Raw genomic sequence first — 9,386 nt, forward strand, 5'->3', positions numbered from 1 at the left:
CGCTGAGTTATATCCCTTCCCCACCCCATCGAGAAATAGAATTAACAAATCCTAAGGAAAAGGGTCGAGAAACTCACAAAAAATGAAAAGTCAACGGCAAGGTCGTGCCGTTGGCGCCCCACGTCGTGTTCCACAAAGGTCTTTTTATATGTATGAAATGATGAATCTCATTTTAAGCAGGCTGCAACTCGCCTGCATAAAGCCGGAATTGCTAGTAATTTTATATTTATTATTTTTTTATTATTTTCTTTTTTATTATATTTTATTATATATATTTTTTTAATTATTTCTAATAGAACTTCTAACTTCTAGCTATAGAACTCTATTAATTAGTTTAGTTCATATGAAATTAATAGCTAAGATTCGACATTTCGAATATTTACCTAAACCGCACTAACTATCCTCGAGTGAGAGGATTGGATCCGCTTAGCTCAGAGGTTAGAGCATCGCATTTGTAATGCGATGGTCATCGGTTCGACTCCGATAGCCGGCTTTTTCTCTATCTATTTTTCCGAGATTGATAATCTCTCCTTTTCTTCAAATGAAATGCTGGATCAGCGATCTATTATGTCGTGGTAACTTGCAACTATTAATAAAAATGGATTAGAGCAATTAGATCTCTACAGAACAAATCATCAAACGGAGCCTCAACTTCCTATATATATATACAAAAAATCCAGATGTTGATACAATTCATTTTTTTTGTAGTACTTCATCAGTCGATTTTGCTTTGTTTATCCTTTAGTTCAGTTTGAATTTAGATTTATTGTGTAAAATGAAATTTCAATAAAATAAAAAAAAAAGGAGTCTTTATGTCTCGTTACCGAGGACCTCGTTTTAAAAAAATACGCCGTCTGGGAGCTTTACCAGGACTAACTAGTAAAAGACCTAGATCCGGAAGTGATCTTAAAAACCAATTGCGTTCTGGGAAAAAATCGCAATATCGTATTCGTCTAGAAGNTAAACGAGCCGAACACGAGCCGACCCCAGCTCGCTCGTGTTCGGCTCGTTTACACCCCTAGCTCCACCCAAGTAGTGAGCTCCGGAGTAGACGTCGCGTATGGATAACTTTCTACCCAGCAGGTGGTCTCGGGTGTGTGTAGTGCAGAGTCTACCCACCGGGGAGATTTGATATGTGAGTTTGGGCATAACCTTTGGGTTAGCTGAGATGAGATTGGATATGAGACATAGTACTTGATAGTAGGTCTCATTGCTATGTAGATATTTCCTTTATATCATGTATATCATGCAGATTGAGACATAGTATCATGTTAGTAGAGTACATTACTATATTCATGCATTCATACTGTTTATTGAGGCATAATAGTATATTGTAGATTTCGTTACTATGTTGCAGCTCATTTTCATATATCTATCTATCTACTTATACCTGCTTAGACCTAGTGGGAAGATCGGCGGAGTCGCGGCCAAACCCACTGGAAACTATATTTATATAGTTCTCACCCCACTTTATTGCAGGGCCGAGTTCGAGCGGACCGGGCGAGGATTGCGGTAAGGGCATAGCGCCTAGTTAGCTAGCAACTTCCCTTTTGCATTAGAATACCCTCGTGTACATGAGTGACAGATGATGTATATATTGGAGAGCTATTTTGTATTTTGAGGTGAACATGTATACATTTTGGAGATGAAAAATGTAAACTCTATGTATATGTTGAATGGAATTGTAGTAGCTAGATCTTTCTCTCTTTTGTTGATTGCTTGTATTAGTACTTGCTTAGATCATGTATGAGGTTAATGTTCCTGGGCAACTGTTTACATACATGATCTTGTTGTTGTTAGCCTTGGGCGGACAGGGGAGGCTCTATCCGTTCGGCGTCTGATCGACGTACTCGTACCAACCAAATTGGCGGTCGCGGAGCGTGATATTACCAGAGTGATTGGTTTCCCTATACCCTTGTTATTGTTGATCTCGTACTTTCTTGTTGACTTGAGGGGTCGGTATTTGCATATTTGAGAGGATGCTGAGCTTGTCTATCCTAGTTGACCTGGAGTGGTTGGTACTTGTGTTCCCGTATACCTTCAATGACCTGTCGACCAGTGTGCCCCGAGAGGCGGTGATTGGCGGCCATTCGCCGACGGTTAGCTATTAATCATATTCGCATCGATCGCTATAGGTCTACAGCATTTCACGAACACCAGCGGTCTGATCCCCCACATGAGGGTCTTCTGTTCTGGAAAAGTGGTTGGTTGCCAACCTGTGAACTCAGTGGCCATTTGATAGGGTTATATGCTAGATAAAACTGTTGTGTTTGCCTAAAGTCCTTAGACCGTCATGGCGGTATAGATTAGGTATACTTGTGCTATCAGTTGCTGTGTTAGTTAATTTGCGTATAATACGCGAATTATACGCGAACAAACGGGAAACTATATAAAAAAACTCCATTTATGAATTTTTTTTCAAAAAATTAAAAAAAAAAAATGTGTTTTTTTTCCCTCACTCAGACTCACTACAACAAAATTACTTTTTAGCGGCGATTATTTTTTAAATTAGCGGCAATTACAATTGCCGCTAAAATGTTTTGTGGCAATTTTAACAATTGTCGCTATTGGCGGGGTCGCTAAAAGTTTTAGNCAGGGTCGCTAAAAGCTTTAGCAGCATTTATTCCGGCGGTTGGTAAAAATCCAAATAAATGCCGCTAAATATTATACAATAACGACTATTATAAATGCCGCTAAATAGTATGCAATAACAACCATTATAAATGCTGCTAAATAATATACAATAACAACTATTATAAATGCCGCTACAATTAATTATAATTGCCGCAAAAAACATACTAAATGATTGATTAATAAAGCTTATAGCGGCAATTAAATTAATATTAAAATACTTGATTAACAACTAAATACTACAATGAATTGAATAAAAAACAGTAATAACCAAAAAACATTAATAATTTGTATAACAAATAGTCTCCTCTCAAATTACAATCTCAGTATTGAAATTAAATTTCGAACATAAGTTCTAACAAAAAATACTTGTTCAAAATGTAACAAAAAAAATAACAAACACCGCATGATTGAAACTCTTGCTTCCCACTTCCATTTCCACAGCTCCAGCTGTTCTGGATCAACAAAAAAAAAGTCATAAAATCAGTATCCGAAATTACCAAATAAAAATCATCATATCAAATTTCTGAAAAATATGAAATTAGAACAAATACACAATGACAGACCAACAAGCAATTTGTGCGAATATCAGACCGATATTATTTGACATTCTTAAATGAGTTTGAAGTTGAAATTGTACAACCTTATAGAACTATATTACCTGGCTTACATTCTTAAATGAGTTTATTTGCAGATAAACTGGTTTGCTTCAAGAACTTCAAGATAAATTTGGATACATCGCATTGACCAAACTAGCCTACTAATATCCAAATGTAACAGAACATATTATATTACCTAACAAAAATATTTCGTCAGAAACTTTGAAAATGCTGAAATTAATTTGCACTTATATGTGACAGCTATAAATGTATGTGATCTATCCAGCAAAGCAAAAGGCAATTTAAACCTGAATTCAAGTTGAGGATCATGAGATGTTAAATCCAAACTATTAAAGCACAAAAACAAGCATTAGATAATGTATACTTCTTAGCTCCAGTAAGTGTCAAATAAAGATAAAACACTTGTACTAGCTTAAACTTTGACATACCGAACAAGCATTGATAAGTTGGACAAGTAAAATTGTTCCTCATCAACAGATCAAAAATGTCTACCTGAAGCAAGACAAAACAATTACAAGAGATCAATTTAAAGAGCTTTTTATGCAACTGGTGATAAATATTCGACAGGAAATTAGCGCGCACACAAAATCGGAACAGCTTTAAACATGTTCCATTCTTTATCAGAATGAAGTATCAAAGTGGCAGCAGAATCCAAAATCTAATGGCTACAATATCTGGAACCAAAATCTTACATAAATTAGTACGAACTGGACAGAGCTGCATACACAAAAGTCAATAGGAAGAGGTTTATACTAAGCTTTTTGATCAATAGATAGTGAACATCCCCAAAAGAAGGCACCAGCATCTGTTACAGCAAAAGGGAATTACCTCAAGAAACAAGAGCTGAAGGTCAATGTCTCGATGACAATGCGACCACGAAGCTGAGGGGATAGGAACTAACCAAATCTGATTGGTGCAGTCACTTCAGAAAAGGAGTTGTACTAATTCATGTTAAAATCTTGCCAAATCGGTTTGAGTATATAGCTGGGATCAAAAAGAGTTGTACTAATTCATTTTAAATCTTTCCAAAAGGACTCTCGTATAGTGGTTAACTAGCACCAGCAGGTCCTTACAAATGTCGGCAATTCAATATAGATTGCTCACCTTGATAAGCTAAGACAGATCTTTTCACTAAAGCATAAGATTAGGTATAACTTAATTCATGACATTAAATTGAAGATTGTCCTAAATAGCAGATCCACTTTAAAATTTACTATCTGCATAAGAACCAACTTTCCACAAACAAGAGTAACAAGTATAGAAGTCAGCAAGTGTAACAGAGGTTGTACAGGAACTTGATTGACTAAATCCAAAGATCATAGAATTCATAACTATATACATAAATATTACAGGCTTTTATAAGCTATAAAAGCGAAGTTGACATGCAGCAAAATTCTCTAACGGGAGAAAAGCATAACTAAAAGGTTAAATTTCGGAAATGTAAACATGGATACACAATACGATCATAGTGAAATTTCAGCACAAGAATATATAAGTTGGAAGACTCGAGTTACCAAAAATTCATCTTTTACCAACCTCCAAATCAGCTCCAACAATGATCCAACCAACTGTGGGTGAAGTTAAGCTCTCTACTAACCTTCCAAAAGTTCAGCTACAGAGGAAAACTCAAGAATCCTGTAGAATTCAGCAATTTTGCATTTCGGTTAGTAGAGCCCAAAGAAAAGAAATTCACCCTATAGCACCTTTTAATTAAGCTTAAATAAACTTTCCTCTTGCTCTAGGTGAAGGTAGACTGGTCCCCTACTCAAATCCAAGAAATAGTACAAATTTGTACTATTTCTCCACAGAAATTGCAAAATATTACTGTTATTATTATTATTATTATTAAAAAAAAGGATGAGAAAAGTGAACATAATGCCTATGTTACAAAAAGTACATTACAGCTAAAATAAGCAGAGCTGAACTATGCAAATCAAAAAGTTTTGATAATGTATTTACAAATCTGTTACTGAAATACATTTGCAATGATCACACTACAGTGACACACAACATAAAAATTTCAGAAAAGGAATGATCAAAAGATTTAGACATAGAAAAGCTTTAATTAATCCTAATTGGTGAAACTTAGCTTAAGTAATGTCAGATATACCAAGACCATAAAACGATTTCAAGGCAATATTTCCACATAGTGGTAATGAAGACTTACTGAGCCGACATAGTCGTCCATGGACGATTGCTTCCTCCTCTTGAATGAATTCAATGCAAGGGTCTCAAGAACTGGTGCCTTCGCCATGGACCGCTTTGATGGTGTCAGGTTCTAAAAGCCAAAACAAAAAGCGCAGAAACATGAGTTAGTCATCTCTTATTCAATGCCTTAGATAGGTACTTAGTTTCAGGGAAAGTATTACCAAAGAATATTATAGACAGAAAAGAAGATCAGAAGCAAAGAACTAAACCTATTATAAGATAAATAAGGAAAGATTTACAATTGTATAATCATTACTTCATGAAGCATGGTATAGGATCCATCAACAAGCAAAAACAAGGCAAAAGAGATAAAGATTATAAAAACCTTGGCAAGTTTTTTATCTTTCCGAGCTTGTCTCTCTCGCTAATCGTATTCTTGATTCTCCTTCTCCACAAGCCGGATGAGAGTATCACATCGTCTAGCTAACTCTTGAGTCGTTCGCAACTTCACAAACCAGTCGAACCTAAACAGCGGCGATGTCCTGAATGCAGCTTTCATATAACTTGCTCAATCGTTGGGTGTTAAAAAATTGAAAATCATGCATGAAAGGTAAAAATAACAAAAATCAAGGTTCAGTGATTCTCTTGTTATTCCCTTGGTAGTAGAGATAAACTCTATAAAACCAAAATGGTATTGGGAAAAAAAAAATGGAAGAAAACTTACAACTGAGGCATCCGAGGAGTACGTGGTTCCCAGGGCTTTGCTGGTCCACCATGACGAAGTGCTTGCTTGAAGTAATCTGACTCTGAGTAGCAAACTTTAGCAATTAAGATGAGAAAAATCACATATGAAAACAAACTTTAGCAATTAAGATGATCATACTTCCGCTTTCTTTCCCTTTTAGGTGGAGGAAATTTTCTCATGTTCTTTTGAATATTAAAAACATTTAAAAAAAACGAAAACAAGCAACATGTATAAGTCATCTAATTGATCCACACATCATACTCTAGCTCCACACAATCCCATGAGAGAAAGCTCATGATTTTAGAGCTTTCCCAAAATTCAACAATGTTTATTTTTAACATCCATTAAAAAAAAAGAAAAATCAAATATATCAAAGAAAAAGGAGCCTTCAAATGAGTAGGCTTTGACTGTTTATTCTAATAGTTCTTAATGTCAGGTACACTTTTGCATAAAAAAATTCTGTACCGATGGCCATAATAAAATGAGTAGGCTTTTGCATAAAAATTACAAACAAAGGAACCGCAGTAAAGCCAGAAATATAAGAATCAAATTCTGTACCGATGGCCATAATAAAATGATTCTCCACATCCTTTAGAGTATCAGACAGAGTATGTTAGGAAAAGTGTGGCATATACATGCATAGAACGATGTCATTTCTTCAACAGCAAACAATCCTGGCTCCAACCATAATGGAAGATTAACATGTTTACAAGACAAATAAAATGCATACATGAATGTAACCAGTTCTTCATCCAAAACTTGTACCTATGCTTAAAATGCAATGCCAATAAGGCATGTCTAGGTAAGCAGCATAAATATGCAGACAATTACATAACTCACGCGATTTGCACCAGTTGAACAAAATGAGTTTACTACGTTGTCACTGTTATTAAACTAGATGAATCACTTTCACGAGGAAGGCGTAAAAATTTGCATTAAAACCAATGCTGAGACATAAATGAAGTGTGCAATTATGTCTTCATCACCTGTGAGTTCTATCTGACAAAAATACTATACCTACAACAGAATCTGACCTAAAAATAGAAAGAACCAAGTTCATTATAGAGCAATATATTGCATAGAAGTACCTTCCTCTTGGCTTCTTCTCTTCAGCAGATTGACTTTCTTTTGCAAAATGAGCAAATATTTCAGTCTGTTGCAAGAGATACTTTAGCTGTCCCTTCCCCTTGTCCACACTACTTAGTAAACTCAACCTCTTGACCATTTCATATTTTTCCTGTTATCTTCCAAAGATGCAACAGAGATACAGCAAGATAGTAACTACAATCACACTTCTTGGCTTATTTGATAAAGCTAAACACATGAATTACCGCTCCCTAAGTATTTCTCATAAATTTAACGTTTTGACTACAGCTAACTACTAATTGGACTGTAAGAAACTCAAAAATCCATGAATACTCATTCTTAATTCTGCTACTACCCTAAAGAGAAAATATGCATTACTCATTCAAGAATTATGAATCAAGCATTCACTGTTCAGGATATAAGTTTTCCAAAATCCAAACAGATAAAATTGCCACAAGGAATTAGTAACCGCACCAGCACTTCAATACAAGCAACTCGAGAATTTACCATTAATCTCACAATCACACCAAGAAATCAGACATAAACACGATAAAGCAACCACAAAAAGAAGCTAAATATGGCAATATCTCATCATATCACTTCAAATTTTCAAGCGAAAGCAAATCACGACGAATCAACTAGGGTTGCTATTACGACGGAGGTAGCGGGGGATCACCATCTGACGGCAATGGTAGGTGCAGACCATCGGATCAGACGGCTCGGCGGAGGCGATGGGAACGGCGGCGCCGCCGCCGCCGTAGGTCACGAGGCGTCCCCCGCAGGATCTGGAGCAGGATCTGGAGCACCGCTGATGGAGGTGTTAACCAGGAGAAGCCATTAGGGCAAGGGATCGAGGAGAGAAGCTAGGGTTTCGGCTTGGATCGAGAGGGGGAGAGGGTGAGAGTAAGAGAGAGAGAGAGAAGGGGGGGAGGATCCGATCGAGGGGGAGGGGGATCGAGAGAGGAGAGAGGAGCGGGGAGGGGGAGAGGGAGTGGGCGTGGGTTGAGACTTGAGAGAGGGCACGAGGTTGGGTTGGGTTAGGTTGAGGGTGGGTTAGGTTGGGGTTAGATTAGGATTATATTTAATATATAAATATTAGTAGGTATATTTGAACATAATTGCCGCTAAAGGTGTAATAAAATAATAGTAATAGCGGCCATTTGATAATCACCGCTAAATAATTGCCACAAAAAGTCCTTTTTGGTGTTGTGATTATTCGCGATTAAAACAGTTTTTCCGAATTATATTATAAGGATCGAGATTTTGGCAGTGTAGCTAAACTCTCTGTTCACGATGTTTTTGTGTGTAATTTAATTACAAAAGCACTCGTCAAGTTTTGGGAGAAAACGAGTTAAAACGGAGATTTTATGCGATCTTCAGTATTCACTGAAAGTGAATAGTAACTCGGTTTTCCGGAGAGGCCAAAGCATGAAGTTGGCTTCTGGCGCGTATCGGACTCCGTTCATAGCGATCCAATAGCTCGTTTCGAACGGTTCAGTCATTCTGGAACCAATGGCGCTGATGGATTTTGGGTTTGACGCACGGATTTTGAGAAAATCTGAATATACATGTTTATATGTATAAGTGTGTCTTTTCGCCTTTCGGAGAGAGATAGGGTTTCGTCGCGAATTTGTGACCGATCGAGGGGAAACGAAATGGTGGGTTTGTTGTCTCCGTTGTGCTGATCGCACTGGTATAATCCGTTCGCAAATCTGACGGACGGATCTGCGGATATTACGCGGTGATCGAGGAGAGGTCTTAAATGACAAAACAGTATTCTTGCGAAAAGCACGACGTTTTATGTACCGTTCTGCGTGAAACCGGATGGGGAGGTGTGTTCCCGCGTTGTACACGCGCTGTGAGGGACTCAGTATTAAATACTAAGGTTTGGTGGGCTAACTCGCAAAATTTGCATCTTGTATATATGCTTGCTTTAGGGTTTGCACTAAGGCAACCCTAACCCTAGCCCGAGCTAACCCCCCAGCCGCCTCCCTTGGTTGCCCTGCCCTTGCTGCGCCACCCGCGGCCGCCGCCAACTGAGCCCCAGCTGGCCAGCCGTCATCGCAGCCGCCATCTTCCTCCCTCTCCATCTCTCTCTCTCTCTTCTCTCAGGTTGAGAGGAGGCCCGAGGCTGCAACGCCTCCAAGCTTTTCCCA

General features: G+C 37.8%; 1 long non-coding RNA gene and 1 other non-coding gene across 2 annotated transcripts; one reads left to right on the plus strand and one right to left on the minus strand.

Moving 5' to 3' along the window:
• Window positions 421-493, plus strand: TRNAT-UGU. Its single transcript has one exon. It is a non-coding gene; the product is annotated as a tRNA-Thr (tRNA).
• Window positions 2,942-5,157, minus strand: LOC109710137. The gene is made up of 3 exons (XR_002216304.1): window positions 4,788-5,157; window positions 3,680-3,743; window positions 2,942-3,086 (listed from the first exon to the last, which is right to left on the minus strand). It is a non-coding gene; the product is annotated as an uncharacterized LOC109710137 (long non-coding RNA).

This window comes from Ananas comosus, linkage group 1 (assembly GCF_001540865.1).
Source record: "Ananas comosus cultivar F153 linkage group 1, ASM154086v1, whole genome shotgun sequence".
Taxonomy (NCBI): domain Eukaryota; kingdom Viridiplantae; phylum Streptophyta; class Magnoliopsida; order Poales; family Bromeliaceae; genus Ananas; species Ananas comosus.